We start from the raw sequence: 26,753 nt of genomic DNA, 5'->3' as shown, positions 1-26,753 counted from the left end.
GTTCCTAAATAGCTAATGGCTGATACAAATGGTTGCAGATAGGATAGATGGCCTCAAGATTGATGGCTGACTGTTGTTGGTCTAGGTTTTTAATCCAGGCTTCTGCTGGAATGCAAAGTCCCGAGCTCAAGATCAATTATCCAAGGACATCAAGAAGCAAGAGACAGTCACGGAATTTGTCTGCTTCTCAAGCTACCCAAGATGTGAAGCTGTTTGTGCTTGCAGTGACATGCCTGTTAATGCCAGGCAGCTTAATACTTTCTCCTTGTACAACCCTTTGCTTGCAGTTAAAAGTAAAAAGCTTTTCTGATACACACACAGATCATTCTGTGCCCTTTTGGATGAACGGCGATTGGGTGAATCTTGAGGGACTTGAGAGATCAGTGGAACAAAGCAGAGGGTGCCCCAGGATGCAACAGGGGACAAAATAATTCTATGACAGGCAAAGGTGGGCCTGGATCAATTGATAGTTCTGAATTAGGAGGTGTTTTCACGTGAGTTCATGTCTGAAGCACACACCTTATCCTCAGTGGTGTTATAAATAGGAGGCTGCTGCAGGGAATGGAGGACTGGGTAATGTCAGAAATCTAAACTTTCAAGTGTCTCCAAACCATGAGACATACTTAGATAATGAGCATGAAGCAGTTGTCTCAAGTGTAAAGGGTTCTTTACAATAACACCTGTTAAATTTCCTTTGATTTTCTGTTCACTAAACACCAATGGAGAGAGGTCTGAATATGAGTATTGAATATGTTGGAAGGATGAAGAAAAGAACTGTGACACTTTAAAGGTAGTTTTATATAATGGTAAACTCTAAAAGAATGTGTGCTAGTATTTTGATTTGCTTTTAGCTTTCCATCATTCCTCTAATATACAGAGCATAAAAAAATGGGATAAATGTTACGTGCAGAATTGCATGCTTCAAAAACACATGATTTAAACAGCTCCTTTTCTCCTTGAGTCTTATTCTGAGAAGGAAGAGAAAAAGTTTCTACTCAGGTGGAGGGCAACACAGCAGAGTGCAGACAATTGATGCTGATTGTGTTATTTAAGGTGATATGAGGGACAACAGATACAAAAAAGGATTCACTTTCCATACAACCTGAAATTACTGAATAGCTTCCTGCCACTGCTGAACATCAACAGATACTTGTGTTGGAAAAGATTAACTGAGCACATAAATTCTTAACTATTGGATCAGTTTTGGTTAAAATGCTGGTTCTTAATGCTAAATGAAAGCTTCCATCCAAACGTCAAGTTCTGTGACTTTCTACACTTCTGGAATCAAGCAGCTGTGGTCAAAATTCTGTAAAAGAATTTTTAAAGCTGAAAGTAGGAAACATTTTAAATTTTTGTCACTTCTTTCTGGCTACTCTGGCTTATTCTCTAATACAGCAGACAGTGCTGATCCTTTCTCTGGTGTTCTGTCCCCCATTACAGCAATGCAATCACCAGAATAGTCTTCTGTGGAATCTGTAGCAATTGCACCTGACAGTGATGTGCACAGCTTTGGGGGCTATCCCTGCCCTTGTCTTGGAAATAAAAGAGAACCTACTTTTTTTTTGCCCTCTCTATGTCCCACAAAGGTTCCTTAACTCATGGGTTTCAGCTACAAGGCAGGACATCCTGTGTGATTCCAGCAAGACCATATGGTTACTGAATGCTTTTCCCAAGGTGAGGATTAGAAAACATCAAATGCTGCTTAACGGAGGGAGGAAATCTCATGTAATGCTTTTGTTCTGCTAACATCTATGTAAAGAGCTGCCTGGGAGTTTTGGAATGGAATCTGTCATCACTGTAATTCTGTTCTGGAAAATCATGATGGAGACAGCACAGGGAGTGATGTCACTGGCTGGCTGACACAGTCATTGCCCACAGCAAACTCATCTCCTGACCAAACTTCCCTTTGTTTCTGACATCTGAATGCCCAATTGGCAAGGTTATTGGTGCTGCTTTTTTTGCCTTCTGTCCCAGCTGTGTTAAAATTCGAAACACAGATATGCAAGAAAAAGGCAAATACAGAGGAGGGTCTGTTCAATGCTCTCTGCAGACTCCAGAGGAAATTTTTTGTAGCCTCTGCTTTCAGTATCATACCCAGGAAATTCTTCTTTGGTCCACACAATGCAATAAACAAACCTCCTGTGTGTTTGCTTGAGATTTTAACACTTCTGTCACAGCCTATAGCAAGTGGTAAAACTATAAGAAAAAAAAGCAGTTTGCTTTATAAGGGTTCTGGTTCTGCCCTCCTTCTCACACACCTATTTGTTAAGGGCCTGTTACCATCTAGGGCAATGGTACTTGTATGAGCTAATGCAAAAATGCTATTTATACACTGAGTGCTAGCAATTAAGTTGAACAATTGTATTTGGTTGTTGTCCTTCCCTGCCTTTGGAAATTGGTCCAGCAGTGATGGGAAGAGCTGGGATCTGCAGTACTGGGTGTGAGGAGGCAGCCTGGATGGGAATCCTGGGTCAGAGCTGGAGAGCTTTTTGTCCTGGGTAAGTCAGGTGTTGTGTGTGGGCATCCTGGTTTGTGAAGTCGTGGGACAAGTCCTGTTTTCTGAATTAAATCATGTTTGAATTTGGTCATCTTTAGATACATGCCAAATTATTGTTTTACATAGAGTAACATTGCATTTGTCTGATGTTTAGAAAAGATAATCACCAAGATTGACAGGATTTTGATTATGGCTATGAGGGCTCAGCATCATTAAGTTTAATTGTGTCAGAAATACACTTCTGCATCACAGTTGCTGCTTGCATGTTGCACATGTAAAGTACTTCCAAAATGGTGCAAGTTGCTAACTCTTTCCATGAAAAATAAGGCATCTGCATGTATTTCTCAGCTCTTATGACAGTGTCTGTTCCATGGCTATATTATCCTAATAAATGCTTAAACTCCCCTCTTCAGTGCCTGAGGTGATGTAGCTCCTGTGCACAACGTGTATGTTATCTCATTCAGAACTCCCAGCTCAAGTGTGTGCTTTGTTTTAGAGAAAAATGAGCTAGATGGAGGGTTTGGATCCATCAGACAAACTCCAACAGAGAAGGAGATGGACCAACATGATCCTCATTGCTGTCAGCACCAGCTCCTGTGGAGATTATTGCCACCTGAGTGGGAAAAATCCCTTCCTTCTGGAATCCCAGACATTGGTGTGAGGAATTGGTATGGACTGAAGTTGCTTTTTCTTTGTTCAAAGTGAAAGCATAACCATTGTAACCATTATTTCTCAATGAGTCTGAACAAGTGGAAGAAATTTATAAATTCCAGAGAAATGTCTAAAACCCTTTTTTTTTTTTTTTTTTTCCTGGGCATTAAGGTAGCTTGGCTCCAGCCCTGCTCTGGGCTGCATCCCACTCTGTAAACTGGAAAGTCCTCTGAATGCTCTGACATGGAGGTTAAGTGCAGGAAACTTCTGAGACCTGTGAGTGAAAAATGCTGCATCAGTGTTTCCCTAGGAGACAAGTCCTGGTTATGTACTGAGGTCAGAAATGGCACATCATCTGCTGGCACTCTGTAAGTGTTGGAGTTTTTCTTGTTTTTTCTTGCACATGGGGTTTCTGTTTGCTATGAATGGGAAGGAAGTTCCATTGGAGCAACTTGGGGCTGAAAATGAAACTGATTTTCATAGCAAGAGTTTATCAGAAGCAAGACTGATACTGAGACAGTGTTTTTAAATGTACCATGCAGAGGACAACAGGTAACCATCAAACCTCTTGGAGACACTAAACTAGATTTCAAGTCTTTATAACCTTTTTTCTAAAATATTCCCTGGTGTCACTACTTATTTGCCAAAAATGCCTGTTAGTAACAGATAGCTTTCTTAAACAACATTACTACTACTGCTTCCACATGGCCAATATATTTTCCTGCTTGGTTTTGGTGCTCTTGGGTAATGCTACAAGGTGGGTGGGGAGAAGGGGAGCTGAGCTGCCAACTGGGAATCCTCAACACAAAAACTATTAAGGGGTGATAAATCATTGGAGGCCCAGCATGTGATTAAAAGCTGTGGCCACCAGCAGTGACCCCTGGGGATGGAGGTATCAGTGACAGGGAGCAGGGGGAGGTGTTTGGCATTCCTGTTCAGAGGCCTAACCAGGGCACCAGGGTTTGTTTGTGTTTCTGTTCCATCAACTCCTGTGAAATGCCCTCTGTCTGTCTGGGGAACACACACTGAGCTAGGGAAAGTATCTTTGGTATTTCTTGAAATGTTGAGGCATGGGTACTTGTAGGTAATGTGTGAGGAGGAGAATTACCTGGAGTTGCAGGGTGAAACCCAACCATTTAGTGCGTTCAGGGCTCTGTGAATCACCAGGCAGCATCACATACTTATTGTGTTTTTAGTGGAGCTTTACACAGATGCACAGAGTAGTGTAAATATGACTCATTTCCTTTCAATTAAGTCCATCCAGAAAAAAGAATTGCTGTTGGACCAGGCGTGGGGACATCCAGTCTTAGGTTCTACTTTGTTCTTGGCTTAATAGAAAGCTTGATTAAATAGCAGTAAAAAAAAAAAATTTGGCAAAAACCGTTGTGATTTTTTTTTATATAGGTTTGGAGTAATGACAGTATGTTTGGTTGCTGTGTACAAGACAGTGGAGACATGATTTCTATCTCATATATCAGCTATTTGCCAACAAACATTGTACTAGATTTTTATCAGGAAGTTCAGAGGTACAGCTCCAGTTGTGTGGCAAGTTAGAGCAGCACTGAATGAAAAGAGGGGTTTGAAAGGCAGTGAAGAGCTGGCAGAATGAGAGACTGAAATCCTTATGTGGTGGTTGTCTCTCTGACACTGGTGGAGAACTGTAGGGCTGGGAGGAAAGGAGCTTGGTTTGATAAGTGTAAAAGGTCAGAGGAAAAGACTTAAAGAGAGAAAAAGTCACAGCAGCTTAGCAAATGAGGTGCCTTTGAGGACCAAAGCCATTTACTTTGCTGAAAGGGCTGCAGAAACTGGTTTTGTTTTGATAGGCTCTGTAACTGTTTAGAGATATCCTTCTTTTCCTGTGAATTTATTCTTCCATGTGTGAAAGATGGTCTTGTCATGCTTAAAAATATCATAGAGATTCCTTTATGGGCATGTCTGGTTATGCTTGACAGCAGCAAACCCAGGATGCTCCAGAGAAACACTCAAGAAACCTCACTTGAGGGCTTCTTCCTGTCCCCTGTAGGCAGAGATTGGCTTCAGGCATGAAACAGAAGATTTTGTGTGTTTTTTTGGCTAGCCTGGACTGGATATTTTCAACAGTCATGTAATTCTGAACAACTAAGAAGCAAGTCACTGTAAACTTGTTGACTTTTCACCAGAACACCTTAAAAGTTTCACTGGGCTACAGACAAACAAGTGATTACAATACAACTGATGCTGCTCAGTGGGATAAAGGTGAGGGATACGGACCCACCTTGTCAAGGAAGTTGGTAATCATTTGGTGTCAAGGGCTGACAAGGGCTCTTAGCAAGTTTGGAAACATTGTGGTTGCCAGATGTGCTCTTCCAGATGTCAGGATTTCCTATTATTTGCTTCTTCCGGTCAGGAGAAGCAGTTCCTGGGATAATGTGTTGGAGCTGAGGGTTACCCAACCCTGGAAATGAAGTCTGCAACTTTTCTTGAAAATTATGTTTATAATTAAAAAATTCTGCAGTCCTTTGCACCCTCTAGTAAGATGCCTTGGTAGGTGGAAGCTGGAATACAGAGAACCCTAAGAGGCAAATGAAATGGCTGCAAGAACCACACAGAGGTCTCTGTCCCACCTCAGTGTCTGCATGAAATATTCACTATTTAATTTCTATCCATAACTACAGATTTGCAAGTGATCACTGTTGAATGCTTTGCTTGATAACTACTATAAAGTCATTTGTAGCTTATATTTCAGTACCTTGTAATTTTCTCCTGTTATTTCCTGCCATAGAAAGATGGAGAAAACAGGGCTGGAAGTGTCTACAACTGTCACATAACAGCCCAGTGCTTGCAGGAGCATCAGTCCTATTAATCTGTTCCTAAAGGTGCTTGTTCTGCTAAGAATACTGACTGGGCTAGAGGATCTTCCATGAATTAATGGGCTGGTTGTCCAGGAAATCAGCAGAGCAGAGACTCAAGATGCTCTCATTAATTTGGTTCATGTTGCAAAACAAGCCCCTTTAACTTGAGTTTTTTTGTTTTTTTTTGCATTGTGGAGAATGCATTTATGGCTCGAATGCATTATTATTATGAAAAATATTGCTTATATTCTCTCAGTAGTGATCCAACCCAGTATTTCATATTTTAGCCCTGGGAGCACACTGTGCTATCTATTTCTAGATAGTTATCTGTGGCCACTTCAGAATTATTGGGTTTGATTATTTACAGATAGACTTCTTAAAACCTGTCTGGTTAAAGACTGCCTGTGCTTATGGTAAAGGATCCCCTGACTTTCTGTGCTCCCTCTAGCAAAGTAACTCAGCCTGATTATGGGTAAAAAGGCACTGGTTCTGTGAAAACCAGCTTTTTGCAGACCCACGGGGTCAAAGCAGTAGCCTGGAAATGCATTGGGGTCACCATGTATCCAGGAGAGACCTGGAACAATTACATTTAATTTGACTTGCAATCAAACAGAAGTGGATGGCAGAGCAGGAAATAGTATCTTGAGGCATGACATGAAATAGTATTGCTGTCAGCTTGAATAAGAAAACCTGACTTTTTAGAAGTGACTACATATTTAAATAGCCTGTAGGGTCAGACAGCCTTTCCTACAGCCCTTTGATAGCTGGCCTGATAACTCCAGATACACTATAAATACCCTAAATCAATAGCTCTGTAGCACTGCTGAAAGCAAGTGTGTTCACATATCACAGCAGATGGGAAGAAAGCAAATAATATTTGTCTTGCCTTTCAAATCCATTTCCTGTTTTTAGTAAGCCAGAGTGTGTCCATATGTTAATCAGATTGCTAAGAAAGATGGCTCAGGGCAGCAGACTTTTTCTTGACCTGCTGGGAGGAGGGGGGGGGGGAGACAAGGAAGGGAGGAGGAAGTCTGCTTTGGCCCTAAAATATCTGCAGCAGACACCATTTTTACAAATGTTATGGAAATGCTTGTGATTCCCTGGGCAGTGCTGAATGCTCTCCTTTCCTTGCCAGGCCCAAGATCTTCACAGTGCTCACTAAGCTGCAAGACTGGACCTGTTCACTCAGGATTTCTTAATCTGCCTTTTCATTCCTCTTGCAGAATGTTTGCCTTCCTGGCACCCTGATGTTGGGCAGAAAGACCCCTTGAGGACTCCAACTCCTGCAACTCTCCAACTCCAACTCTTTTCTGCCTTCCCTTGCCCATCCTGAGAACCCTGTGTTTACCTGCTCCTCCTCATGGCTATTCCAGTTGCATGGCTATTCCATGGCTATTCCTCCCACAGAGCACAAGGACTGTCCACAAGAGCTTCCAAATGCACTCTCAGGTCATATTATTTTTGTCTTCACACAGGAGACTTTAATTAACTTGAATGACAATTAGTTCAGGGATCATTTGTGTGCACATAAACTGTGATGATGTTGGTGGGCAATGCAGAACTGCACGGGAAGACATGGTGGAACACTTCATATTTTCTGTGGAAGGCACTTATGTGCATTCTACAAGCTCCTCAGTTTTATTCTTTGCTGAAATCCCAGATTTAGAAAATGTCTGATAGGGCAGCACCAATAACTTCAGCAGCCATTTAGTCACTACTCACATTTTGCTAGAAAGCTCAAATGTCAGCTGCAGCCTTGCAGGAGCTGAGTGTTGATGCCAATGTGGCACACACATCACAACTATGAAAGCCAACCAAACATATATAAAATGGTCTCTCTATATATTGAATATGCAATAAATATAAACTTCAATTGACAGTGCCCCAAATTTGCATACATTTGGGGTTTTATGCTTGGCTGATGTGAGTTAAAAGATGATCCTGGCTTCCATGTTGAGTGCCAGTTATTTCCTTCAGCCTTTGGAGATGAAGGTGGATCCAAAAGGGAAACATTGCCTTTGTGTCTGATTTTCAGTCTGTTACTCATCTGTATCTCTGTTCCCCATCTCTTGATGCAAAGCAGGACTTTCTCCCTTGGAGATTTGAGAAATACACTAAAGACTGGGATGTGGCCAGATTCCACAAAGACACCTAAAAAAGGGACAGGTGTGCCAAGAATTAGTTTGATTCAAATCCTAATTTATATTGCTTGCTGTTTGGGAGGACAAAGGGGAAGGAATGACATGAGAACGGAGCTGTTAACTTCTTTCCTGAGTTCAGGAAGCATCTAGGAAGTCCAAGGACCAGAGTTGATCATTCCTTATATTTCTGAAGTTAAAAGACAAAAACAGAAGACCACCCCTTCCTGTAGTGGCTTTTATTAATAGAAAAGAAAAGTAATTTTTTTTTTTTGAGAGGAAGCATGATTTTATGGAGCTGGAAGCCAGATGATCTCACTTCTAATCCTGGTGTTGACACAGATTTTCCTGTGTGACCTCGGAAAAATCTCTTGCTGCATTCCAGTTTCCAAGCAGTAAAATGCAACAATCATTCTTTGTTATCTCTGAGGAGCACTCTGCAGTTTACAATGCATGGGTGCTGGACAGGTTTTGACACATGCATAGCTGCCTGAAGATGGTGTTTTGGTGTCCAGTACTTTCATATTGTTCTTTCAAAAGCATTTAAACAAGTCATGTCTTAACTCCTGGGGCAGTTGAGGAGCTCTATTTCTGTCTCAATCAGTATGGATCTTAATCCCTTTCATGGTTCTTGTCATGTGTGAATGTGCTGACACAACCAAAAAGCTCTATAAATAAACAATTTATTGATGAGTATTTTAGAAATTCCATTAAGAGGAATAAGCAGATGTAACCTAGTGAAACCTCTTTAAATAATTTTTAAGTCACTCTTCTAAAACATGTAATCAACTGAACTCTTGCTTAAAGGCCAAACTGCATCTCCAGCCTTGTGCTGGCTGCATCCACACTGCTGATGTTGCTACAACTGCTACTACTCAGAAAAAGGACCTAAGGTTTCTTTCCCCATCATTTTTGCTCTTCTCCTTTTATAAATGCCATCGTGTCACCAGTGCTGTGCTATCTATCACCCCCCCTCCATTACCTGCCAGTTCTTTATACCTCTAATTCAGTCCCCAGCATTTCTCAGGGGGTTGCTGGCTTCTGACAAGGGTTTGCAGGAATGATCTGTGCTGCTCTCAGGATTTGTGCTCTCTGCCTACTACAAAGTTTATGTCTTTTTAGCTGATTCATGCTTACCTGTGGAAATCCTGCTGGTACTTTGGCTCAGCCCTACTTTAGGTTGGCAGTGGTGTTCTCTGGAGTACTTGGAAGGGTCACATTCTCCAAAAGACAATTTTTTAACTTTTTAAAACTTGCCATGTACCTTTGTCATGTAAGGGACATGTCTGTAGCAGGGCTGAAGACCAGGGAAGCTTTCAGCTCTCCACCCTCTTCTTGGCAACTGCTTTGTGTTGCTTTAACAGGTAGAGCCTGGGCTGGTACAAGATTTTGTACCAGCAACTGCAAAAAGAAAAAGAAGAAGCTGGAGGTGAAGTGTCATGGCTTAGGTAACTGAGCAGCACCTGAATGAGGAGCAGATTGCAGCCCTCTGATGCCACTTTAGTGCTGTAGCCACCAATTTGTGTCAGTTGCCAAGTATCCAAAATCCTTATCCAGATGCTTCCTGTGTGTATAGCTGGGCTCTATGGGACTCTTCCCTTTTGCTTTTTCAAATAATCACTGCCTAAAAATCAGTATCACCATGGTTTTGTTCCTGGTATTTGCTTAGAATCTTCTTAGCTGCACAACTGATTCTTGGTAGAGATAGGTTTTGTCATTTCTCCACTGTTATCTGATCTGTTTTATAGTGTGTGTAGCTGGTTCTGAAAGCAAATAAAATGTAATCCAGTTAGACTGTATCTAAATCCATTCAGTAGGAACAATTATCTCAAGTGCTCCAGCTTCTGACATTCATTACAGTAGGAAAGGACACAAAGGTGTGTATAAAAATATGATCATTTAATTTGAGTCGTGCTTCATGGACCCAAGAATAGAATCATTCTGTTGCATTAAGGGATTTTATATGGTTAAAATGTGACTAACAGGTGGAGTTTATGGCCATTGATGTTTCTGTTTAATAACGAGGGTCTAATAAAGGCACTCTTAAAAGTTACCAAATATTACAGAGCTGCTTTGCTGTTTACATCAGCAAATATTTTAGGTAGAGGGAGAAAATGGTGAAGTGTTGGCTGTTAATCCTGGGTCAGTGTAATAGATTCAATTATGTAATGTGACAATGAATTTGTTCTGCTTTGCCTTGGGTTAGAATTTAAGCTTTTCCCCTTCAGATTTATTCAGATTGTTAAGTGGCTGCTGAGAAGCTGGAACCTCGTCAAATAAACTTGGCTTTAAATTTTAAATTATTTTTAATCAATATGTGAAGAGGCCAAGCTCTGCCATATGTTACTCACCATCCATTAGTTGGGAGCTGGTCATTAAACTCTCACTAAGGTTTCCTAACTGTGACTATTGTAGTGATCTTTTTTTTTTTTTTTTTTTTTTTTTCCTCTTCTCTCTCTCTCTCTTTGTAGAGCATGGGCAAAGGGGAGCATTCGTGGCAGATTGCCTTGAGGACAATAAAAACTCTCATGTAGTATGGTTGTTTGTTCAGACACAAACAATAGAGACATTTTGCTATTACCATTTGCCAGCTATCAAGGGGTTTTGAGCCCCCTCCCCCTTGGTGCCTACAACTCAAAACAGATGCAAAATCTTTCTTTTCAGCCCCCTTGAAATGACCTGTGGTGGTGCAGTGTCATTTAGAGGAGAAATTATTGGAGTGAGAGTGGCTGGTAACAATAGGGGCCTTGTGCCAGGCACATGACAGAACAGTGAGGGGGCTGTTGGTGACTTTATTGGGGAGGAGAAGGGAGATCTGGCAGGTGCTGCCATTGTTAGAGGTCTCTGCTCCTAGACAGTGGTCACAGATGAGTTGATGTCATTTTGTTGGAGCTCTTGACGTGGGGTTCAGTGATGTGACACTGGTCAAGTAGCTGATCCAGCTTTTCTGATCTCCTCGACATGGTCCCCTCTGTAACACAACCCTGTTTTGCTGAGAGATGTCAACATGCTCCCAGGCCATATGGCTTTGAGCTAGAGTAACTTTTGTGCTCTCTGAAAGGGACATAATAACTTAATGTTTACTCTGCTAATACAGCCCTGGTACTCACTACTGATCCTGGCATTATTCTGTGGAGATGTCATCCAGAAAACCAATTAAAGTGGATTGATACAAAATAGATCCATTGGTCTAATGCTGAATTGGACAACAACAGAGATTGCTGCTTCCAGTGAAAGTTCCCACTGACTGCATTCAGAAATTTGCTCCCAGTGTTTTCCTTTTTATACTCATGACAATGCTGGTTCTAGTGGTGGGGTTGCAGACCAGCAAACTAGGGTGAAGAAGTTCAAATTTTTTTACACTCAGAAGTGAGTGATGTTAAGTAGAAATGGTTAAACACGTTGAAGTAAATGTATTAATGCATTAATTTTACTCATGCTGTCCTTTTTCTCAAAGCACCAGGCCACACTATAATAGCTGCATCTGCTTCTGTTGTACATATTGTTTAGTTCTAGTTTTTTGGCTCAGAGAATAGAAACTGGTCTTTCTGTGGGGAAACAAAGAATTTGTTTTTGTAAATTACCATTTTTTTTTTCCTGAATAAATCATGAAAAACCTGGCAGATTGAACAGATCAGCCATATGGAAACTGGCAAATTTTAGTCTGCTAAGGATAATTAAACATGGATGTTATGTAGTCTAATGAGATACATGTTTGTGGTACAGGGGAGAAGCAGAGAGACACAAAATGGGGAAATGGTGCTCAGGAAGAAAAATGACATTGTTAGGATTTAAACTGCTGACATACGAGAGATCTCAAGTGTTTTCAGAGCTGCTTAACAGACCTGAGGTAGCAGATCTCATCCAGGCAGTGGTTGTACATCCAAAAGTGTCAGACAATATATAAAATTCCTCCTGAGGTATAAAGTTTTTTTCATAACAAATGCCCTTGAGTGGTGCTGATACATCAGGAGGTAGGAGCAAGACTTGGTCGTAATATGTGGAGGAACTCAGATCCTAGAAAACCATTAGCACTGCACATAAATATTATTGTTCTTATTAGGCAAGTTTGACTACCTAATGTTTGCCAATTTATAACATAAAAGACAACTTTGCAAGCAATGAAAATTTGACACCGAAACAGACTTCTAAATGTCCTATTTAAAAAAAATAAATGCATTGCATCAAATGTAGAACCAAACCTTAAAAGCAATCAAGCAAGACAACCTTGCAGGAAAAAAGAACTATGTAATTCTTGATTACTTAAATGAAGTATTAAAGCCCTTGTGAGAGATGAGCCCTCAGAAACCACCACTGTGAGAAGCCTTTCAAATCTAATGTTTTGTTGAAACCTTGAAAATTTACCTAATTTTGTCCTGTATTTTAAATGCTTCCCTACTGGGTCACCTTGAAAAGTGATGAGGTCTCCAGTTAGGATAAACAGGTAGCACAGAAAGGAAGTAATTTCCAGATTAAAACCTGGAGTCAATGAGCTATAGGAACATAATAAGAAAAGGCATTGGGGTTCACAGGAATGTTTAATATCAAGGTAATGGGAAATGACTCAAGTATGCAGCACACCCAGACAAACACTCCACAACCAAACAAGCACTTCCCACCTCATTCCCCCCAAAATTACTGGCAGAAAAGTAAACTGAAAACAAATCTTAGGGGGAGGAGGGAAAGGTGTGGGGGAATGTGATTTGCAAAAAGAATATCACTAAACCTTCCAAGATATGCTATCTGTAATTCTTCCAGGAAAAGGGGGTCCCACCTCTGGAGACTCACAACGTGACCTTTAAATGGAATAAGCCTCTGGGTTTTTTTTTTTAAAAATCTGTATTAGATGCAGTAAAAGGGAAGAGATTACTACCCAGATGTGGAGAGGTTTTCATTAGGGTCTGTACTGCACTCTGACCCTTCAGATGGCAGAGCCAAAAACACAAAGGGAAAGGAGGGCACACACACACATATTGCTTGTGAAATGGAGCCAAGTGCTCCACACTCCCCCAGCTGTGTGACAGGAGCTTGTGTGGTCAAAGCATCCTCTGCCTCCAAAGGGATGCCTCTTGCAGCTTGACAGGGCTGTGGAACATGCACAAAACAGCCTGAACAATAAAATCCCAAAGCCAAGAGCTTTCAGGCTTTAAGACCCACCAGGCTTCAGCTTGGTCCTCTCTTGACCACCAGCTGGCACCACTTGTGTAGCAGTTTCTCATGGCATGATCAGGCAGGGGTTTTCTACAGGACCTCTGCTTCCTTTCCTTGGCAAGGCAGAGCCACTCAGGAATGAGCTTGAACCGAGCACTGGAGGCTCCAGGCTGCATCCTGCTCAGCTGGAAGGTGAGTAATAAATGTGAGGGAGAGAGGCTCTCCAATAGGATAAGGGACCTTTTCATGTATCCATACAGAAGGTTCAATTAAGGTTGTGTGGCCAACCTTAATTCTGCCTTTTCAAGCTTTCTGCACTCTGAGAACTTGATCTTGCCATCTTTTCAATGCCTCTGTATTTAGAGTTTTCCATAAGTTTGTTTGGTGCTTCCTACACTTAAAAAAGCAAACTACACTTATTGTTAATACTCCCACCTGTTGTACATTGAAACAACCACAGGTCCATCAGCATGGCCTGAAGTGTTCAATGGAGGGCACAGACCAGTCAGGCTGCAGAGATTCTGGTCATAACATAAATTGTAGGGTATGTGTGTTATCAGATGGTGGGAGGTAGTTATCAACTGGGATAACTGGGAGCCTCCAAGCCAAATCTGGCTTGGGCTCTTCTCCATCTCAAATTTCCATGGTCCCCTTCTCCAGCCAATTGTCCTCCCTCTCAGGACCCTCTAAATGTTCTCAGTACTACCTGTAAACTTCATAATAAATAATATAATGATGACAATGAGAAACAGCAAACTAAGCTTCATAATGACATTACCAGCCTGGCCTGAAAGCACATCTTTGGAATCTGGTTATCTTCTGGGTTTTTTTCAGAGGCTGCAACAAGGTCATGAATCTGAGAGATAATGGTGGCAGATAAAGGTCCTCAGCAGTCTGAGTGCACTGAAATCATCCCCAGGGCTCCTGAAGCTGTGAGTATTTTAACAGTAGTCAATAATTACTCCTCCTTATTTTAAAGTAGGAAACAATAAAGAGGTAGTGACATGAACATAGTCCACAGAGTTTACTTTAAGGGATTACGCTTAAAAGATTAATTTTGTGTTAATCACATTCCCAGAATTCTCATAAAAGTGTAGATTATTCTTCAATTACCCATCTCTGGGACTGAAGCCAGGAATTATACACCTGATAGGATGAATTTTGTTCAAGTTTGTGTCTACAGTACTGTAGAAATGTGTTTCCATATCCATGAATATATACCTGTGGACGAGCTGTGGTAATTTTGTGCTTTCCAAGATTTTTCTGACAAAGAGACAAGATGTCCCAGTGTGGTATCATTCAAGGATAGAAGCACCTGATTCCAGGAAAAAGTGGGGGAGCTCTGAGCTTTGCAGGCTGGAGAACTCTATCCCTAGCAGAAGCAGAGCACTGCCAAGCAGAGAGAAGCTGCTGCTTCCTGCAGGGGGAAGGCTCTCTGTGAGATGCAGGGCATCCACTGGAGTCCAGGGCTTGGGAATTCAGGATTTTGGCACGCAGAGCCATGGTGTCAGCTCTGAGGCATTAAAATGTACCCTCACCATTTCATACCCAACCCATTCAGGCACTCTGGAGTATCACTTCTTCCTCTCCATAGCAGCAATGTAAATCATTAATGAGGTCAGTAAAGCTTCCTGATGTGAGAGCTCAGTGTGTGTCCTGCAGATTTCTTGGGTTTTTTTACAATGTCACTGTAGCTTCTCTGTCTTCTGCTGCTGATGACAGGGGTTTAACTGGTTCCCTGAAATCACATGCTTAGGGTGGACTTTCCCCTGCAACTTGTTTTGCTGAGGAATGGAAGTGAATAAATGAAACTGAGGGAACTGAAATAAAGACCAGAGCCAGAGCTCAAGGAGAAGTATACAGTGAGTAACCTAACACCAGTGGTAGGAAGCAAGGCAGATATTTTAAATGATTTGATTTTTATATACATTCAAAATAAATCCTAAGGAATTGCTACTAATCCAACAAATAAGTATTTTTGGAGATTGTTTTTGTAGCTGAAGGGGAAGAACAGTGGCTCTTTTATTATGTCAGGCCAGCAGTCCTGGGAATACTCTGTTCTTCTGCTGCTTGGTACTGGGCACATTTGAAGAGATGATAAGAGCAAGGACCATATCATAGCTTTATGATCACTCATCAGCTTTGGGGAGCCTGTGAAATGAAAGGCCCCCAGACTGGCCAAGGGTGAAAGGTTGAGGCTCTAACCAGACTTTTTGTTCCTGAGAGGGCCAGGGCCATTACAGAACAACAGACAACTGTGAATAGATGATGGGCATCTTTGCTTTGTTGCTGCTCCCTGGTTTAAGGATACTCTTGTCCTCCTTCTGCCCCTTCTATATTTGACAAGTTTGCTTTCAGCAGATATGACAGGCACTGGTGGGGGTCACTGGCCCAATTCCACATTTCCACACTTGGCTTGCTCCAAGTTCACTGGCCTGAACTAATGTCTCCAATGGAGGTCGTCCTACTGAACATTATGAGTTTTTATATATTAAACATGCATTAGTGGTTTTCCCCTGCTTATCTGACAGCTGTAGAAAAATAAAGAAAATTCAGTTTGAACTTTAAAAAGCAGGGCTTAATTTATGGCCACTACTTTTGTTCCCCACTTTCTTTTTCATTTGCCAATTGCAAAGCTCAAGGGAGATAATAAAATGGAGGAGCTGCTACTTTAGACTTCCACGTGCTTCCTAGTGCCTGTGCCTTGCTGGGGGAGCTAAATCTAAAACTAGGAAAAGAGTTTTCAGATGGAAATTTGATTAAACAATGCAATCATCTGTCTCACAATCTGTTTTTTTTATAAGGAAAGTATTTTTTTTTTTCCAGGGGGAATTTTCTTTCAGAGGGTTTTGTATGAAAAGGCAGACGTCATGAATACTGATGGGAAGGGCTCAGTGTTTTGTTATTTCTGTATAACAAAGACAAAATGCTTTAATAAAATCAGAAAACACAGATGTTACTTTGAGTATATTTTGCATCTTCTACTTTTCTTTTCTTTTTTTTTCAAGTCGGGAACAATCCCTCCCTCTCACTGACAATAGCAGCTCATGACAGACAAAATTAGCAGCTGGAAACTTAGCCAAAAGTTTAGGCTTTTTAGTTTCTTGTTATTGTTTGGGATTTTCTTAGATGGTGAAAGACACGCTCGAAGGAAGAAACACAGATGAATTGAAAGCCCTTGTTTTCTCACTCTCAGTATAATTTGACTGGATTTTAGTTTTTATAAACAGTTTAAAATGGGAAAACGCAGAACCCTTTGTTTAGAAATTACCCTATTGTGCTTTTCTCTTTTTTTGTCTGTTTGTGAGGACTTTAGAGAGAAGTTGGTGTAGTTTGATAATGTACCCTTTTCATAGACATTTTTTTTTTTTTTTTTTTTTTAGAAAATTCATTCTCTGTGTGTCAAGTGAAAAAACAACTCCTACCCATTTTTCCTAAGCAGTCTCTGCTTGTAGGGAGGGCACAAGAGATACCTGGAGATACCTTGTCACCAACTGAGTATTGAGCAAAGTGAATCCATCTCAGTCCTGTTTGCCCAGTAGTTTTCAGGTGTTGTTGAGTTGTTGTGAATTTTACAGTGGCAAAGATGACTACTTGAACCTTTTCAGAGTCCAGAAGAAAACTCCTGGTATGACAGTCTCTGTCTTATCTTCTGGACACTTACAGGGTTGCCCTTGGAGTGCCTGGAGCTGGGAGGGATCAAGGTTGGAGATTATCTCCTAAGACACCTGCTTGCAGGACCCCCACTTTCTCCAGGACCAGGGAACCCCGTTTTCTGAGTTTCTGCTTTGTATGATGGAAGGGAACAACTTTTTGTAGCTTTATTGCAGGACATTAATGACATCCTGCTGCATGCAACAGAACAAAAATGTGGATAAGAGATTATGCTGTAATGAGAAGGAATCACAGAGCAGAAGAGGAAGTATTGCTGTCCTTCAAAAGGTAAAATAATGTCATTTTTATGTCAAACTGCTTGGCATGTAAACAAGCCTGCTTGGAGGAGGTATGTTAACTGAGGCAGATATAAAATAACAAAAATAACTAGATCTGATTTCAAAAAGTATTTAAAAAAATACTGCATGATCTGTAGTTGGGCAACAATAACAGGGAGATGCCTGCAGTGGTAAAACCCACCATATCCTCAGGGTCTAGCTGTATATTCCATACTTAGCAAAGAATCACTTTAATAAGGAAGATCTATTTCTGATTCTGACACTAGTGACATTTCCTTATTTTGATATTATTTTCTTTTTTGTACTTCTCCACAACTGATCATGGAGTGTTGCTTCAGATGTGAATACGATTATTGTGTTAGTGCTTCTGATGCAGGAGGATCTGGCTGATGAAATCTTTATTTTCCAGGGTATTAATCCAACTCTTGAGACTCTGTGTTAGAGGCCTCAGACTTAACTGTGGAAAGGAAGGGACTAACGAGCTGCTGTGTGGTCCATGTCCATGAGTGGAAAACTGAATTTTTGAGGAATGGCCTTTTTTCCAGGCCCTCTGAGAGGATATAGAATATTCTTGTCCACAGGAGAGCAGAATTCAGAGGTGACAGGGGCAGAGAAAGGGGCTGCAGGGGAAGCGCTCGATAAGGACAATATTATTTTGCAGAGGAAAACATCATTTATGCAGCAAGGATAGTAGTAGGTAGTGTGAGAAACTGAGTGCTGAGGTTTCTGGCTTTTCACCCAGCTTGTTTATAATAAAGACCATTCCCTATCATTTCCATGTGGCAGAATTACTTCACACTCCCAACTGCGCAGGAGCCAGTGGAACAGAAGAGCCTAATTACGGGTCCAGAGACTTCTTTACAACAGAGCAAATGTTACTTTAATGATACAGTTACAAGTCACAAAGAAGTCGGAGCAGACGCCCCAAGTTTTATACATTTTTGGCAAAGTAAATGGGAAACTATGTGCTGAAGTGAGGTCAACAGATGGAGGGAGAGGTGCAGGAGGGGAAGAAAGCTACACACCCATGTACAAAACCAAAAAAAGCCCCCCAAACCCCAAGCAAACAAACAGAAAGAACTAAAGAGACAAATCTTGGAAGAAAACAGATTTTTAAACAAAGTTTGCCAAATAAGCAAACTTTTTCTTTTTTCCTGAGGGCAGATGCAAAGTGCCTTTTCAGTTCATTTTGGATAGAAATAAGTGAACACATGCTGGGCTTTAATAAATCTTGGCGCAACCACAATAGGGAAATTCAGACCTTGATGAGCAGTTCTGTGTTTGGTGAGACACACCAAGACTCTTTGAGTTCTTCCCTCTCCTTGTCTGCTTTGAAAAAAAATATAAATTATCAGTGATGAGCAGAACTCTGGTTCCTCCTTTTTGACACAAAGGTAGAACCAGGGCAGGTAGATGAGCATAACAATCTGGAGAGTTCCTGCTCTTTTGATATCTACTCTTTTGAATGAGTTAGAATTCAACAGTTCAGAATCTGAACCTTGTCATGATGAAAAGCCCTACTCACTGACCTTGGGCAGTAGTTGGTTAAGTTTCCATTTTCAAAATTCACTGTCCAAAGGGAATTCTTACCTATCCCTTCTTAAATTCCTTCTCAAGAATTCAGCTTCTGAATTTCCTTCTTAGCTTTCTTCTTCATCTGCAGAGTGATCTGGTTTTCATAAAGCCAAGGCATTGATGCAGACCTCTGTGAATCTTTGTGCTCCCTTTTATGAAGTGGGATAATGCAGTCATTGACACTTTATTCCACTCCTTCTATTTTGGGTCATTATTTGATTCACTCTGAAAAAGCCTGGTAATGTTTCATAAGCAGTTTGCATAAGCCTGTTGTTCTGTCTCTGGATTTGCTATTATCTCTTCTCAACCTCCTAGCATTGTGCTGTCTATTGTTTGTTTGGACATTTTTTTATTTTTTTTTTTTTTTAATTAAAAGCCAGGGATCAGGAGTGAAATCACAGCTTAGGCAAAACCAGTGGAAACAATTCTGGTCTTCAAGAGAATTGGGAATTTATCTCAAATCTTATTTGCCTGGCACCCTTGGGTAATTCATAATAATAATAGTAACATGTATCGTGCTCTGATCCCTGCCAAGCATTCCAGATAAAGACTTAATACATTTGGTAAATCCAGGGAATGCTTATTATCAGGCTGTTAGAACTGTATCTAATGAGGACAGAGAGCAGAGGGGAACATTATCCTGACTGCAGAAGTGTTGACATTGGTGAGTCTTCTGATACATCACACGTTTCTTACAAAGCCCTGAGGTTTAGTAAAATATACAGCTGGCAAATTCCTGCCAGTCCATTTTTCTGGGCTGCCATAACCTTTTTGGAGAGCTGTTTTAACACATAGAATAGATTTAACATATATATTTCACTATGCTTCCAACAGCTGGATTTACTACAAAGCCTGTGATACATGAATCAAAACTCCCAAGATCACAGACGGTGCAAACAGGGAATGTCTGATCCATGGATCTCCCAGGTGCACTACTGAACTTCCCAGAAAAGCCTTGCAAAATTCTGGCTGTTGTACATGTACTCTGCAACTTACTGAAGCTGACCTTGTGGGTAACACTGAAAGCCAGAGGAGATGCCTTGGTTGAAGCAAGGCTTATTTTTTAGCTGATTTTTCTGCTTTGCTGTATGGTCCTGGGTCAGCTTTTGATAATGCTGGGTTAGTATGAAATGATAGTTTATTGTCTTCAAATATCCATGGAAAATGACCAGACACCTCTTCTTTTGGAGTCACTTGGAACATCTTGATGTCCCTGCTCAGGCTTGTTGGAGATGAATGCTGTGATCTAGATGAAGATGAATAAAAAGTATTGGCTACTGCAGGCACAGCCAGAATATACTCCAAAGTGGAACATATATTTTCCACCTCCAGAATCCTTGGAAAGCTCCATGAAATTCATGTGTCTGGAAACTCTTTGGTTAATATGCACTGTGAAGTTACTGATGTGAACTTGTGTCATGGAAAGGTTGATCTTCCCACTCAGCCAGTGCAGGTAATGGAATCTCCTTAATTTTGATACTGTAGAATAAATTGGTCTTGAACCTTTGTATCCACATGGTACACACAGCACGTAACAATATATGTGATGGCAAGCTTAAAATAAAGTGTTTTTTGAATCAGGGTAATACCAGGACTTCAAGGAGAACCAAGAGGAAAAATTGTCTCTTGGTTTCTCCCTATTTTGAAGCTGGCAGAGTATGTTTTGTATGTCTGGTTTGTGAGTCCTTGTGGGTGAAATTATTATTAGGTTGTGACTGAGAAAGGGGAAGATATGAAGTAATCTGATGGCTCTCTAGGATTAGATACAAAGTCAGGTATAAGTTTACATACCTGAATTCTTTTCATTTCCTTTTCAGTTGGAAAAGGTTAATAATTTTAAGTTGTTCAAGGTTAATAATTTTAAGTTGTTCTTTGCAAGCAGAAAAATAGCTCCAATACAGTGCTGGGTACTCACATTAGAGGATGTGTTTCCCAAGTGGCCCTTGCCCCTCATAAATTTCCTACTGAGATTCACCACAAACAAGATAATTACTCATTTCTAGACCAAAAATAGACAAATTGTCTGAGCCTTAAAATATTTATATTTAATTAATAATTTGAACCAACAGAAATGAAATACTTCCTTCTCTGGCTGTGATCTCTTTCTGGACTTCTTGTAACCTGTAATTATTTTTCTAACTTTGGGCATTATCTATTTAAAGCAGGTCACTGCATGTTTGGTTTTCATCGAAAGGGTTCATTTAAGACTAATTTTCATTCTGTATTTTAGGTATACTGGCATAAAGGTCAGATATTTACTCCTTTGAAATATTGGCACTTGATGGAGTAAAATACAAATCAGATTTGCCACTCATAGCACAGTAGGAGCAGGTACAGTCTGTCTGAGTATTTATTCAATATGCCAAATTGTCTCTTAGTACAGCTCACCTATCAAACCAAATGTGCTGAGCAAGGTTTAAATGTGATTTAAACCTTTAAACTCAAACCTTTCATGCTATGCTGAACCTCCTTGCTTTTGTCCAGCTTTCTCAGGATCCAAAAAAACCCAAATTACTGACTCTGTGAACTGGCCTGTGGCCTCTAGAATCTGTCAGGAACAAAGTTTGTGTTAAGAACACTTGAACTTCAGAGATCTTAGTTGGATACTATTGTCACATTTTTTCTTGATTTTGGGGGGTTTTTGTTTGATTGTTTTTTGTTTGGTTGGTTTTGGTTTTGTTATTTTAGGGTTTTTTGCTTTTGATTTTTGTTTGGGTTTTTTTGCTTGTTTGTTTGCTTGTTTGTTTGCTTTTTTTTCCTCTCCTCTAGTGGGAAACTATCCTTGTTTTACCAGTTTGTGTCCAAAAATGAAGTGGATGTTGACAGGGATCTACATCAGAGCTCTGATAGTTCTGGGAGCAACGTGCACTGTTCTGTAACATCAACCAAAGCTCTGGGCAGCAAACCTGGATTTGGGAAGGAAAGATTCTGGTGCATTTTTGGACTAATGTCTGGAAACCTTCAACCTATGATGATGTAAGTAATGTCTACCAGGTTGCTTCTGGGCATTTATCACCGTTTGACATTTTGTGTGTTTATTCAGTCTCTGGAAAAGTCTGGAATAGAGAGGGAAATATTCTTATTTTTGCCTTTGAGTTCCCACTCCCACAGAGAAGCTTCCATAGCTTTAACACTTTCTGTGTTCCTGTGACTCAGAACATTCTCCTGCACCTTCTGGTTGTGATGTTTACTGTCATCTGCAAGCTGAAGGACTTGCAGCTCTGGGTTCTGACAGGAAAGACCAATATTGTCCTTTGCTTCTCATTTGTCCACAGTTGATCTGGGCACAAATGGACACAGAGAGGGATTTGAAAAGCACTCGGGCTGTGGCAGTGCTCTGTGTAAGTTACATTTTTATTTACATGATGGTTCTGTCTGGGAATATTCGTGTGTCTTGCCAGATACTCTGGTACCCAGTAGCTGTTCTGTCTTTCCACCAATAGTTTGCAGACTTCTGCCAAGTTGTTTCTCTTTTGTTATGAAGGATATAAAAATAAAATGGGCTGGACCTTGATCAAGAAGGGATTTTAGATACAGCTTGGCAAGAGAAGTAGACCCTCAGCAACATTTTCCATTGTGCAGTCACCCTTTTTTCTTAACTGGGCAGTGTGATAAATTGGTAATTTCAGGTCAGGCAGCTTAAAGTGCAGAACAAAAACAATGACACCATGGAAACTAAGAAGGGTGTCCAGCATATTGAGTTTAAATTTGTCTGTCTCAGGATGCAGACTTTAGCACCAGAGATGGAAACACCTCAGAGGAATATGGATAAAGTCTAAGGAATAGGGATATCTTTCCAATTCACCAAGAAAAGTGGGTTTAATCTTTTCTTCTGAAAAATATCTGAACAAAACTTGATTTTTAACCAGCTCATCCCCTTCATATGGGAGTAATTCTAATTTGGAGTTAATAGGAGTAATTCTAAATTGCCTCTTTGTATATATCTTGGTCTCACAAAATAAATTATGTTAGGAATGGTCTCAGAATGGTTGGTCTTCTGGTTTATTCCCTGCCTATACAAGTCTGTACCAATATTATGAAATACTTCAGAAATGCATGTTGGACATTTGCTAGCATTTTTCAGACATATCTGGAATGTAAATATGTTTATATATGTATCTGAATATGAAGTTAAGTACCCACTTAATACAGTAGGACTTAGGACTTTCTTGACAACTTCAGATATCCAAACACCTATAACCATTGAACTGGTCATTTTCAACCCTCTCAAATCAATGAAAATGAAGTACCTAGCACTGCAAAATCTTTGTAAATAAGGTTTTGGGCTATTTGGTCTCTCTTGAAACTGAGATTGGGCTATTTCATCACGTACATTGTTTTGAAAAGTTTGTCTTAAAATATGCTGTGTCCTTTCCCTGCAAGAGACATCAGCTCTCTTAAAAGAATCCACTGTCATGTCAGCATCTGATGCATGATTGCTCTTCATCTGGGTTCACTATGTTAAATCAGTGATTTTACTCTTTGATTGTTAGGAGGCGTGTTTACAACAGAGATTGATTTAACAAATTCCTAATTATTCATACATTTATATTATTTCCATGTATTTTTTTAAAAAATATGTACAGTTGGTTATTCAGACCTCTCTTATCAAACCAGCTTAATCTTGATTTTTATTGCATTTTTCTGAACAATTGCTGGTCAGACAAGATTTGGTTGTGGTTAAATGTATAAAAGGTGAATAAAAAATCCAAGTATTGCTGCATGACAGCCCTGTGGTGGCTGTTAAATCCCTGCCCTGTGAGGTGATAAAATGCCTTCTTCCTGCCTAACTAAGAATCAGAAAGTCTTTGTCCTTTTTTTCTACCCTTTGTCCTGTGGCAAACTCACATCTAATTTATTCTTCATGGAGAGATTTTCTAGGTTTTGGGTTCTAATTGAATAACAGAGTTTTAGACAATTTCCTGGAGTTATGAGTTGGAGTGACCATCTGTGGGGCTGAAAGAGTCATTAACTTTCCATGGTCATTTCCACCCATTGTCTTCCTTTTAGGCTACCCATAAGGATTCCAGTTAGCAACCAAATGGAACAAGGGTTGGGTTTTTTGTGTCAGGGGAACACCTGTCCATTAGGAAGAAAACTGAGGCTTTCAACTTTTTTTTTTTTTTCAAGTAAATCAGTGAAGGTCTGTCAGTTGGGAGCAACATTTGGTCACCAGCAATCTGGTACAGGCTGCTTCAAATCCATGACCCCAAACTGGAAGATGCTGCTGCCTGATCAACCTGCTTCTTCAGACAGTTTAGACTACAACATTTTTATTTTGTTTTATATTAGGCTGTGAAATAGCACTTGTGTTACTTGATGCTTGGCTACAGTTTTAATGGTGTCTTTCTACAGAATTCTCACCTACACCTACATATAACAGCTTTTTTTTTTATTGAGTGCAGATGTCTGGTGTGGAATTAGGGTGTCATCAAGCATAATATGGATCAAAATTACTGTTCCACCACAGAAATAATCTACCTTCTCATTTATTAATTGACTTAATAATTAATTGGGAAATTCAAAGTGGAAAACAACTTTATTTGTAGGTTTTACTTTCATGTTTCCTATTAAAAGTAATCTGTTTTTATTCTTAAGGGTCAGAAAAATACATTGAATTCAGTACCTGTATTGCTTATCTCTCCTTCCTCAGGGTTTTGTGTGTCACTTCTGAATTTCAGTTTTATTAATGAATTCTTTTTGCCAATTAATCCTCCTGTATATTTTACTTGATTGTTCTGATCTTTGCTTTTATCCTAATATGTTGTTCAGTGTCCTGTGTTTATAGGATCTGTATTCTACTGCTGGGACATCTGCATTTCAGGAACAGGATTTCCTGTTTTTTCTGGTGTATATTTCCAAAGTGATCTTGAAATAAGGGAAATACAATAGTAATTTTTTTCTTCTACAGTACCTACACAATTATAAGTATTTTATAGAATTGCTGAAAAGCCTTTTTCCCTGCCCAGAGGCAGGGAAATTTTAAAATTTCATAATTTTTAAAAAGCAATTTAGCAAGTGGAATAAAAAAATAATAATACAGATGAAGTACTCTGTAGCAATTATTTCCTTTGACTGATCATTTCATCTGCACACACAGCTGCAACAGAAAGATCTTCTTGCAATAAAAATTATTACTCAACAAACCTTCTGAATGCTGTGGAACTGCTCAGTGACTGAAGGAAGGAAGAGGCAGTGCATTTTTTTTGATCAATAGAAACAAAAAACTAGAAAGAAAATTTAGTCCTGATTTATCAAATTGTCTTTTATGTGTTTTAGAGGTTTGACTAAATTAATGAGGTGTCTGCACTCTGAGACCTTGGCAAAGTTATACCTGTGTTAAAGACTCTTGGGGATCGTGTGTAGGATCCCCTGTAATAAGGGGAATAAGGTGCTGTAGTTCATTATTATCACGTTAGACTTAGAAAATCAGAGGAAATTAAGCTAAGGATTTGATTCAGCCTTCTTAGTTTAAGAACCAAAAGCAGCTGCCATGTTTTATAATTTTCTCCCTTGTTCCAGCTTTAACTTGTGGTCGTTGGTCTCTGAACAGACTGATTTGCTATGGTGCACAACATTTGACCCTTAATCGCAGGATAAGGTGGACAGTGGAAGGGTTGTGTTCAGCCTTCTGTTGTTCCAAGGCATCAAGTTCCTTTCCATCTTATTATTGTCTCTCTCTCTTTTTTTTTTTTCTTTTTTTTTTTTTTTTTTTTTTTTTTTCCATGCTTACTGTATTTTGGCAAGCAGTTTTGCACTTCCTTCTCTTTTGTAGAAATTGTGGCCACATAAATTATCAGCTATAAAAAGGCAAGAGCAGGGAAGCTTGTCCTTGACATACCCAGTGGAATTAAAAAAAGGCAAACCATTTCCTATTACTTTGTTCTGTTGGTAATTGCAGTAGGAGGCTGCCAGCAGGAACAGTGTCTGTCTTCAGGTCAGGATGGTAAACTCTGGTGTCCTGCCATACTAAAGAAAATACAGTTTTTTATTTCCTGCAGAGTGAGGTAGAGAGGATGTGACTTCTGACAGCTGACCTTGTGAGCAGGGTTAAGTGCAGGAGGGTTTGCAAGGTCTGTGTTGGAGGGGATGAGTGCAGCAACCAAGAGAAAGCAGTGGGATGAGGAGCTCCTGTGCTCCAGCTGTAGCTGCAAGCACTTATAGTGCTTATAACACTGTTCCCATTTAATATTAACTAGATATTGTCTTGTAGATGCTTTTGGTTTAAGGAAAAGGCTCACCATCCCTGAGCTGAATTACTTTGTTGTACCATCAGCTGATGTTTGATTGAAGATTGCAAGCACCACCCATTCAAACCTTGTGGGTTAGAGCTGCAGAAGGGATGAGACTGCCTTAAAAATAGCAAGAATATGTTGTGAAGCAGTTGACATTTTCTGGGCTTGAAATTTTTTTCAAGCTTTGAAACTTGCAAGGAGGTAGTTACTGTATGGCAAAAGACCATCATCAGGAACTATCAGAAAATACCAAAAACCTCCAGTGAAGCTGTGGAAAAGGATACCAGTTATAGTGCTGAAGGAGGATGCTTGGGGGGGTGCCCAGGCTCACAGGGTGACTGCAGGGGAAAGGGACACTGAGTTGTGCCATAATCACCAAACTCTTTTTGGCCTGAGGGACAGGAAAAGTGACTGAATGTGACTGATTCTGCCTTCAGCTTTGCTGGGACATTGGCAGATCTTGGGGACAAGAGGATTATACCACGTACACTGGGAAATCACAGAGCAAATTAAAAATACCTTATTGCTTGAATAATAATATTAGTAAACTATGGTGGGGTAAAGCAAAAGGAATGAAGAGATAGCAATCTGCTCTCCTGCCTGGTTTATACAAGAAGCATTTCCTTCCCTCCTTCCCCATTTTCTTGGCTAGTGAACTCAAGGCACTTTGTTTCAGCCTTCTTTAATCACTGCTAATGAGGAAATTGCTCTCTATTCTCCCA

The 26,753-nt window shown here is 40.2% G+C and overlaps 1 long non-coding RNA gene across 2 annotated transcripts; it reads left to right on the top strand.

Moving 5' to 3' along the window:
• Positions 1 to 1,420: 1,420 nt before the first annotated feature.
• Positions 1,421 to 17,250, top strand: LOC139804600 (uncharacterized). Of its 2 annotated transcripts, none has more exons than XR_011729448.1 (4): positions 1,421 to 2,498; positions 2,911 to 3,165; positions 3,324 to 3,516; positions 16,935 to 17,250. It is a non-coding gene; the product is annotated as an uncharacterized lncRNA (long non-coding RNA). The 2 variants fall into 2 exon arrangements; XR_011729447.1 differs by having other exon boundaries at positions 3,320 to 3,516.
• Positions 17,251 to 26,753: the final 9,503 nt, after the last annotated feature.

The sequence above is a fragment of the Heliangelus exortis genome, chromosome 18 (assembly GCF_036169615.1).
Source record: "Heliangelus exortis chromosome 18, bHelExo1.hap1, whole genome shotgun sequence".
Taxonomy (NCBI): Eukaryota; Metazoa; Chordata; class Aves; order Apodiformes; family Trochilidae; genus Heliangelus; species Heliangelus exortis.
Note: the sequence above shows the minus strand (reverse complement) of the source record. Positions and strands in the feature narration are given on the sequence as shown.